The following is a 10,513-nucleotide window of genomic DNA, read 5'->3' as shown; positions in this document are numbered from 1 at the left end:
CACTGTGACCACAAATGTCCATGAAGAACCAGACTCTAAAACCATGCTTCGTGGGGCCTGTAGATGCTCATGGTACCATGAGAAACAGTTATCCTTGCCTCCCACAAGCAGGGGATAGCAAATGTCCCTTGTTCACTAGGTCACAAAGACAGTGAAAATAAACAAAGTGGGCAAAGCAGATTAAATGTCTCCCTCCCACCTTCCATCCATGTATTGTGGTTATATAGTTGGAAAAATGGGAAGAATAAACAATAAATGACCTCCCCAAGTAGCTTAAAAACTGGGGGCAGGATTAACCATGTTCTAGAACTTCCTAATAAGTTCTAGAAAGGTTGGTGGGAGTGCTACTTTGGGGAGAGAAGATTTCTCAAAGCCCCTGAATTACACCAAAGGACCCTGGGCAGACTCTCATTGTCTGACAGCATCATGTCTACACTAGAACAAGCCACCCCTAGGATTTTTCAGATGTGCAGAGTGACCAGCCATCCCATTTTGCCCAAGACTGAGGGACTTCCTGGGACTTACTCTGGCCTATCACAAGTTCTTTCCTCCAATTTCCTACAATCCTCCACTCTCAAGGAGTGACCTTTTCATTGCCCAACATCCACTGTTCTGGTGGCAGAACAAGCCTCTCCAAATGGCCTGGCCCATTAATCACATTCTGTGTGTGGATGTTTGGGGTGCAGGTGGAAGGCGGTTCAGAATAGACTAAGGAAGTATGGGCAATGTGTGCCTGGCTGCCTTCTGGGAGAGGCCCAGTCCTGAGGACAGGCAGTGAGGTTAGCTGGCAGGAGCAGGTGTTTCTGATTTTCCCCTTAGTGACTCATTTGGGCAGGTTATTGCAGCTCTTTCCAAATGTATCCAAACAGTGCATGATGAGGTCAATGCACAGAAAGGTATGGAACTTACTTCAGGGAAACTATACCCCCTACCAATACCACCAGTTGGAAAATCCTGCCTGTGGGACCCAATGTGCATCTTCCCCAAGCAGGCAGCCCCCCAGCTCAGGGCTCCACTGGGCAAAGGTCTGGCTGGAGCAGTTCCCAAAGATGCAAGATACCTTCTGTGCTGTCATCATTCAAGCTCAGACACACATCCATGTGTGTCAATTCTCCTTGTAGCCAATGCTGTGGGGTCCTGCCTATATCCTCCTTGCACTCCTCATGGGATTCCAATCCCAGGTCCATCTGTATGTAGGATGGCAGTGAGAGAACCCCCAGGCAGCAGCATGTGGGAGTGGAGGACAAATGCCCTGCTTCCTTGCCTTCAATGGTGGGGTGGATTCTATTTCCAGTGTCCCAGGCATCCCCACAACTGACCTCCTCCCCCCACCTCACCTGCTCTCCACTCCCCATCCTGCATCTTGCTTACAATTCTTGTCTCAGGGTTGGAGTCTGGAGACAACAAGCCCTCCCTGTGTCATCATGGATAAATCTATTATTGGGTCAATATATCTAAAGCTTTTGAGAACTTATTTGTATAACCATATTTTAGAATTCTCCAGGAAAATAAGGTTCATAACTTCACTTCATAGTTTGTGAAATATTCCTTCCTTAATTTTTCTCTTCCAGCCTTCATCCCCACAGCCACCTCCTAATTTCAGGGATAGCCATTCTTAGTCTTCATGTTTCCTCATCAGAAACTGTCTTAGTCCATTGGGCTACTATAATAAATTACTATAAACTGGAGGGTTTAAACAACAAACATCTATTTCTTACAGTTCCAGAGGCTGGTAGTTTAAGACCAAGGTACTGGCTGCTCTGGTATCTGGTTCCCTCTTCCTGGTTTGTAGACAGCTCTCTTCTCACTGTGTCCTCAAATATAGACTCATAATAACTTCTTATGGGCACTAATCCCACTCATGAGGGTTCCAATGACCTGATCACCTCCAAAAGTCCCCACCTCCTAATACCATCAACTGGGGGGTTAGGCTTCACCATGTAAATTTGGGGGGCATAAATTCACTTCATAGCAAAGACTTCCTCTTTTTAAAACATTATTGTGAAGAAAATGCCATCTCACCCTCATCCTTTCTCTTGCAGTTCTTAGCACAATTAAAATGGCATAAAAACTGTGTTATTAAACCTTAAGCTTGAGTGCAGGGCTATTTTTGTTTGGCTCACATAATGCCTGGGACAACATGGGGGCTTTGAATGGAGACATGAATGAAAATATAGAACATAGTCTCCCATTATACACTTCCTAACACAACAAATATTTTCACTTTCTTTATTTCTTTCCAATTATTGTCCATATTCGTGTAGTTTTGCATGGCTATAATCATAGTATAAAGCATAGTAATGCAATTTTATTGTCTGCTTGTAGTATAATACACATTTTCCATGTTGCAGCAGTATTCATATGTTATGGCAAGTTTAAGTACCATATTTCATTACTTATTTTTCTATTAACATTTATGTTGGCTCCATTAGATATATTCATGTCTATCAATATTTCCAAAAGAACACATTTTCACAAGTGGAATGAATAGGTCAAAGCTATGCCTTTTGAAATGATTGTATACACATATTGGGGCTTTGCTTTCACCAAGGGTGGGACAGTCCTGAGAGCAGCACCTTTACTTTATCTTGGGGGCCTTCAAATTTTCCCCTATAAAGCTTTATCCTCTGTTTAAATGGTACTGTATGGCTTTCATTAGAGTCTTAATTTATTTATTTTTATTTATGGACTGGTTTTCACATGTTTGTTCCTCCCCTTCTAATAATGACACTATTGCAATACTACTACTACTATTGCTACTACCTGCAACACACAGCTGACAAAATACCTATAAGGCACATTATCTTCTTTGACCCATGCAATAGACTCTGAGAGGGCAGATGAGGCAGGTATTCATTATCTATGAGGCAGAAAACTGTTGTCAAGGTAATAGCTGATTATTTGTAACTGGTAAAACCAAGACAAGAACCCAGCTTTTCTGATTCTTAGTTCATTGATCTTTAAAAAAAAAAATCAAGGCAATTTTTACATGGTAAATTGTCAGAGAATACAACAAGGCTTAGAATAAAAAGAAACAGTCCTGGCACAGCTCCTTCCCCCAGGCCTGGTTCCCAGAAGCCATATTTGGCATTCTTTCACCTGTCCTCATAGCAGATACATCCATGTCCCTCCATAACATTTGAGCACAACTGTTTTCTGTGTTATTAATTTTAAGAGTGTTCTGACTTCCCCAGAAGACCAGACCTGAGGATTTCTTTTCTTAAACCTGTCCTTTGTTCACTCACTCTCTCTTACTGTTGCCTCTCTGTTTCTAGGTCTCTTACTGGCAATCTCTGTAAATTAAAAAATATTTGTATTTCTCTCTCACTGAGCTTAGAAAGGAGGCCCTCCTTTGCAGCATGCAGAAGCCTACCCCAGCCAGCTCCTCTGTAAGCTGCATTGTTATTTTATGTGGTTAAATCAAATACTTTACATTCCCTATGTGACCAAATTACAGCTGATAATACCAACTCTCTGTTTAGTCACCATAATGAAGTCTTCCACTCCTGGTCCCTCAGTTGACAAAGCAGTGATGTGCTTACATATGAAGACTGCTTTTGTACAGTCAAATAAGGTGCTTTCTTGTCCAGGTTTCACTTTCCTTAGAGTTTCTAATTGTCTAACTGGAAACCCAGACTGAAGCAGACAAAGTGGGAGAAATGAGAGAAAGGAACAGAAAAAAATCTTTAAGATACTCGTCTTATATTTCATCTCCCTGGGGGGTCATTAGAGATGAGCAATAACAGAGTATGTTATTGAGAACAGAGCAGGTGAGGGTCCAGTTGTGTGAGAAGAGTTGTCCCTTCCCCTGACACCCACTGGGGTCTCAAGAACTGAGAGGCCAGCAAAGAAACAAGCAACAAGTAATAAATAAAGTATTAACATTTAGGAAACTGGGTAGAAGGTATATGGGGATTCTTTACACTATTTTAACAACATTTTGCAAATCTACATGATTTCAAAATAAAATATTAAAGAGCAACAACACAAAAATAATTGGACCCATAGCTACATAGCTATCAGTAGAGGTCTATGAATATATATGAATATCAAGAATATAGTAATTTTACTGCTATTTTAAAAATACATAAGATTCTGTTGTGATAAAGCAAATGCAAAATTCATTTTAGCTCCTTATTTTATATTTCATAAATTGATGCATATTTGAAAATACATTTTAGAGGGAGATAAGGATGACACAGGAATGGCAACACTTTGATCATTATTGAGGCAAGGTGATGGGTACATGGAGGTTCATTGTATTATTTCTAGCTGCTTTCAAGTATGGTTGAAGTTTTCCATAACAAAAATTTAGAATTTTTAAGATTTGGGTGTGTTTGAATTTGTCAAGAGAAGTGTGTACTGTGAAGAAAATGAAAGAATGCTTTTCCAGTGATGTTTTGGGAAACAGTGAGGCTGAGGTCACTGGATATCTTGGTGGCCATTTGTAAAATGGGGATGTCAACCACTACCTCAGACACAAGTCCAGGAAAGGAGTAGGCCTGTGAGCTTTCAGTAAAGTGCTTACAGTTCCAGGGTGAGGAGGGTTGTCTAACACAAACTCTCAGCCCAGAACCCATCATCCTTCACTTATGGTAGTTAAGAGAGGTACCAACCCCACCCCAGAGGAAAAGCCAGAAAGTAAAATGGGTCTTGATGTAAATGTTTTGGCCAGAATGATGGAAAGTGGGAACCAATGACAAATGTAAATACATGAAAATCAGTGCTAGAGAGACTGGGAGGAAGATGGAAGATATAAGGAGGGAAAGAAATTGTGCCTGTTTTTTAAATGACTGAATTGAAGAGAAATGCAATGGAAGAAAACAAAAGAGCAAAAAATAAAGGGTAAGAGGGAGGGTAGCAGGAAAGAGCAGTGAGGAGATGAAGGTGCTCAGGGCCCCAGCACTGCCAAAGCCCTTGTAGCTGTACCCTGCTAACAAAGCTGAATCCCTACCTGGAAAGAATTGCCATTTTGGGAGCAGTGGGGCAAAGCTGAGCCTGAGAGATCAAATGAGAACCTCAGCCAGCCAGTGCAGGAAAACTGGCAATCACACAGCCATCATTAATCCCAGAGGGCAAAGTGAGTCAGGAGGTGGCCTGCACTGCCTAAGCCTTGCCCAGCAGCACCAGTTCTGAGAGCCAGCGGATGCAACCCCAGGGGAACCCTTTGGGAGCAGTAATGGTGTTGGACTGGAGGCGATTGGTAACCAGGTAGGAGCTGTGAAGTTCAATGACCCTTGAAATACCAGTGACAGCATAGAAGGCAGAGGGGTAGCATATAGATAACAGGGTGGGCAGTAACTTGTCTGACCTAGGTCCTCCCTGCAGCATCCCCACCCAGGGACCTGTCAGTTTCATCCTCTTCAGGAACAGATAACACACCCACCAGGGACAACCCTGTTTTCATTCAAGGACTCAGCCAGAGTGTTTCCTTTTCTTGAACTGAAACAATCTTTTCCCTACACTTTCAATCCCCTGGACTAGAGTCATTTCCTTCCTCTGCCATGAAATACTCCCTGATTACTCAGCCCATAAAAATACCTTAGAAACCAAAACTAAATACTCTTCTTGGCTCTTGGAGCCCCTGCTGCATAGCTTTTATTTAGCCTCTGCAGCATTTGACTTTTCTTGGGTTGGCCCTTGTCTGCCTCACTTCAAGGTAACATCTGTCTTCATGTCGTCTGCATTCTGCCACTGACTAGTTGAGTGCTTGGAATGACCTAGTTAGTCTTGCTGTGCCTCAGCTTCCATCATCCATTAAATTGGCGTGATGATAGTACACGGTTCATAAAGCAGCTGTGAATGATCCCAAACTATGACAAGTGCTTACAAAGGTCTAGTTCCATGAGCCACAGCAGCTACATACTTTTATCCACCGAATAAACAGAGCCCAAAATGTGACCATGTATAACCAATTTTTGCCCTCTCAGCCTTATGTCTTGGGGGAAGACTGGAGCTTGCAGGGAAGACTGGAGCCCCTCATGAGGCACAGAGGGCCCCAGGAGCTTGGATGGACGTGGCACAATGGACTTTCAGTAGGTGTTTGGTGAATTGATGTGATAACATGCTCATCAGAATTTTGGTGAATGAATGTTGAATGAATTTGAAATCAAAGACCAAACCACAACACCCATGAAGAGGAAATGAGAGGATGGTTCTAGACAGAGTGAGGGTTACATCGCAGAGAAACAATGGAAAAGCAGCCAGCACTCTGGGCGGGGCTCAGAAACCCCAGACTGTGTGAAGTGTGCTTAGAGTTGTTTTTGTTTTTCCCTTTCAGATGACAGTAGTGGCTGTTTTTTTTTTTTTTTTTTTTTTTCTGATTTTTCAGAGTTTCAAGTAGTAAGTTAGGGGACTCATAAGAATCACTGTAAATAAACAAAATGGAACACATCTTCATGCCTGCTGGCTGGTAACTTTGGTTTCTGTGGTTTTTAACCTTGGTATGAAATAGAGTCTCTGAAACAAAACAGGGTTAAAGAGCTGTGCTCAGGAGCCCAGGTTTGGGCCTTTTCAGAAGCCACCATAGGAACTGTTCCAAAAAACAGTTTAAAAGAAAAATGGAAAAAATGGATTGGCAATGACAAGCATATCTGCCACGTAAGACAGTCTAGCATTGTATTAAAATTGGAGATTCAGATAGAAAAACTGCAGGGGCAATCAATCCCTCAGAGAGCAGGGAATATGATCTGGATCCTGCTTCATCTCTGGCAGTCAGGATAAGTGGTCCCCTTCAATTCTGTAGCCCCCTGGCTTGGGGTCACCAAGCCTTTAAGGAAGCCTGAGGCAGTAGTAGGACTTTGAGACTCAGGTTAACAGCTGGATATGGTTTTTGGCACATCTACCCTTACAGGAAGGGACAATGGGAATTTCTAGATGGATCAATGAGAGCAAAGGGATTTGGGGCACTGGGAGGTGGGGCACATTCACTATAGATGTTGGTGGTGTGAAAGTACTGGACTCACTGTGGGCTTTCAGAAAAGGCTAGAGTGGGGACAGCCACTATGGTTTAAAGAAGAGCAGGGCATGGTCTGGATGCAAGGAATGGAGGGAGGGTGGAAGCTGTGCAGCTGGTAGAGGGAGTGAAGGCAGTTGCCACTCAAGAGTTGCTGCCCCTGCAAAGGAGCTTCTCAACCAGCCCAACAGGGCCAACGTTTCTGTCCATGGGCTCCAGCTGGCTTCTTTACAGGAAATAAACAGGCTCTCTATCTGCTAGGGGACCTGCAGACTCCTACCCTGGATTCCAATTCTTGTTTTCCCAGACTCCTGGGCTTCTGAAACTTTCCCCATCACATTTCCAGGACCTGGCCATCTGCCTGCCTGGCCAGTTCTGTAGCCTTCTAGGTGGGACCTCTACCAGTCTCAATGAGCTTCTGGTCCTTCCCTGAGCCCAGCCTGCCCTGGCTCACTGCCACCCAAGTCCCTGCAGTGCAGATTCCATTTGGAAGGATGAGGAGTGGGGATATCTTCTGCTGGGGTTGGGAGAAGGGACATAAATATGGAGCATGTTCTTGGCTGTTATCATCTATGTACAGGCAGTGGGAGGACTCTGAAGTGCTGAGTGGGGGACCAACATGGGAGAAATTATTGTGGCTCCACCTAGAATGTTATAAAACAGATAGAATTTAGCAATAAGAAGGGATGCAGATTTGAATGACAATAATGAGAAGGTTCAACCTGACCATGGATTCCACTTGCGTCATTGCTTCAGGGAAGCTTATTCTGCCCCCAAACTCCACTGTCTCTGTGTCCCTGAGCATTCTTGGCTCTTGCCAAACTTCCTAATTTGGGCTGAGACATCCACATGCAAGCATCTCCTGAGCAGTGAGTGCCAGTAGGGGAGACTTCACTGCATTAGGCATGTGGACAGTGGGTGAGCACACCTATCATCGCTTGTCACCTATCTAGTGACTTATGCAATCTTTAAAAAAAACTCACACATACACACAACACACAAAACAATGTGTGTTTCAATGGTTGAGTTCCACCATGAGAGTAAAAATTTTTAGTGGAAATAATGATATAGCACTCATGTTTCACTGGCATTAAGCAGCTGCAAGCCAGGTGCCCAGAGAGGGGGACTGCGGCAGAGCTTGACTCAGTGGAAGGAAGTGGTGTGTTTCCATTGCAGAGCTCAAAAACAAGGTGGTTTGAGGAAAGGCTTGCGTGTCACTGGCATTTCCCTGTTGTGTTTATGAAATAAGGTGGGAATAAAGCTTCAGGGTTTCTCTAATCTTGTCTTTTACAAGAAACCACGAAGCCCCCGTGGAACACCAGCAGGGGGCTGTGACAGCCCCAGGAGGTGCTGGGGAAACCCAAGAGCACCTGGCTAGGGAGGGAGGGGGGCACTGCAATGCCCAGCAATCTGAGGCCCTATTTTAGGGATGAAAACCTGAGGAGGCTCTTTGTCCAGTTGTTTCCTTCTCTAGATGGTCAGTGTGGGTGCAAACAGTAGGCACTGTGTAGATGGAACTGAATGTTCAGGCCAGGGAGAGGCACTGGGGTCCCTGGGAGGCATCTTAGAAGATGGATTTGCATACAGCAAATGTGGAAGATGCCAGTGTTCTTGAAACATACTGACCACCTGGAGCATACCATTTCCTCTGCACTGGTGTCATGGGAGGACTTTTACTAAAGTTGTCAGTTTTGCCAGAAACCAGCTCCATATTTCACAGGTCAGTTCACAATTTCTACTGCATGGGGGAGAGAATAACATTGAAGAGAACTTCCAAGCATCCAGCAAAGAGAGAGAATGACCCAGTGATGGTTTGGATGGTTTCCTTACCAGTGGGAAAGCAGGGTGGCATTCCCAAAATGAAGTGCTGACAAAGAGCTCAAACAGAAAAATGCCAAGGTGCTCAGGAGTGATCCTTCTCTTTCTGGATGGCAACATTTACCACAGTCTCCTAGCCCATGCAGCCCCAGAAACTAAGACACCTTTGAAGTACCATATCAGGGGTTCATTTCTATATTTAAACCAGAGTGAAAGACAATGAGCCAGATGAAAGGGTGCCTATAAACAGCAAATACAGAGTAAGCAGAGGTGCCTGCTAGTCATACATCTGTGGCCAAGCCCTGATGTTCCAACTCACCTGCTTGTGTTGTGATCAGACAGCAAAACAATGGGAGAAAAAAAATCCCCACACTTTCACAAGGAGGCTTACTGGAAAATCTTCTAACAAATAGAGTCAGAAGTGTAAGCACAGCAGTCTTGAAACCACCTTCTCATCATTCAAATGTTGTTTTCAAAATTGTCTCTCTCCTTAGCCATTGCCTTGGCAGCCTTATAATTGATTCTTGGGCATGAAGTCCCATCTAGAGGCCACACAATGTGTCTCAAGTGCTATGGGCTAAATTGTATACCCCCCTCCACCAAATTCATACATTGATACCCTAATCCCCCATACCTCAGAATGAGACTGTTTTTGAAAGTGGTTTTTTTTTTAAATATAATTTATTGTTAAATTGGTTTCCATATAACACCCAGTGCTCATCCCAACAAGTGCCCTCCTCCCTGCCCATCACTCACTTTCTCCCCCATCTATCCTTAGTTTGTTCTCAGTCCTTAACAGTCTCTTATGGTTTGCCTCACTCCCTCACTGTAACTTTTTCTCTCCCTTCCCCTCCCCCATGGTCTTCTGTTAAGTTTCTCAAGATCCACATACATATGAATGAAAACACATGGTGTCTGTCTTTCTCTGCCTGGCTTATTTTACTTAGCGTAATACTCTCCAATTCCATCCACATTGCTGCAAATGGCCAGATTTCATTCTTTCTCATTGCCAAGTAGTATTCCATTGTATATATAAAGCACATCTTTATCCATTCGTCAGTTGATGGACATTTAGGCTTTTTTCATAATTTGGCTATTGTTGAAAGTGCTGCTATAAACACTGGGGTACATGTGCCCTTATGCATCAGCACTCCTGTATCCTTTAGGTAGATTCCTAGCAGTGCTATTGCTGGGTCACAACGTAGTTCTATTTTAATTTTTTGAGGAACCTCCACACTGTTTTCCAGAGCAGCTGCACCAGTTTTCATTTGAAAGTGTGGTTTTTTAGAGGTGATTAGGTTAAGATGAGGTCACACGAGTGGGCCTTAACCCAATAGAATTGATGTCCTTTTAAAAGAGGAAATTTGGACACAGACATACATGAGGGAAGACCATGTGAAGACACATGGAGAAGATGGCCACCTACAAGCCAAGGAGAGTGGCTCTCAGTAGAAACCAACCCTGCCAACACCTTGATCCTGGATTTCCAATCAAAGAACTGTGAGAAAATAAGTTTCTGTTGTATAAGGCACTCAGTCTGTACTTTATTATGGCAACCCTAGCAAATTAATACATTGTGTTTCTAGAGACTAATTTTAAAAAATGAAAGAAGAATATTGGAAGTCAGTGAGACCCCTCACTTTATAAATGAGGCAACTGAGGCCTTCCAATCTAAAGTGACTTATATGAGGTCACACATTTAAATAGCAGTCAATCAATATTTACTGAGCATCCAGTAGG

This window comes from Felis catus, chromosome B2 (genome assembly GCF_018350175.1).
Source record: "Felis catus isolate Fca126 chromosome B2, F.catus_Fca126_mat1.0, whole genome shotgun sequence".
In the NCBI taxonomy this organism is placed as follows: domain Eukaryota; kingdom Metazoa; phylum Chordata; class Mammalia; order Carnivora; family Felidae; genus Felis; species Felis catus.
Note: the sequence above shows the minus strand (reverse complement) of the source record.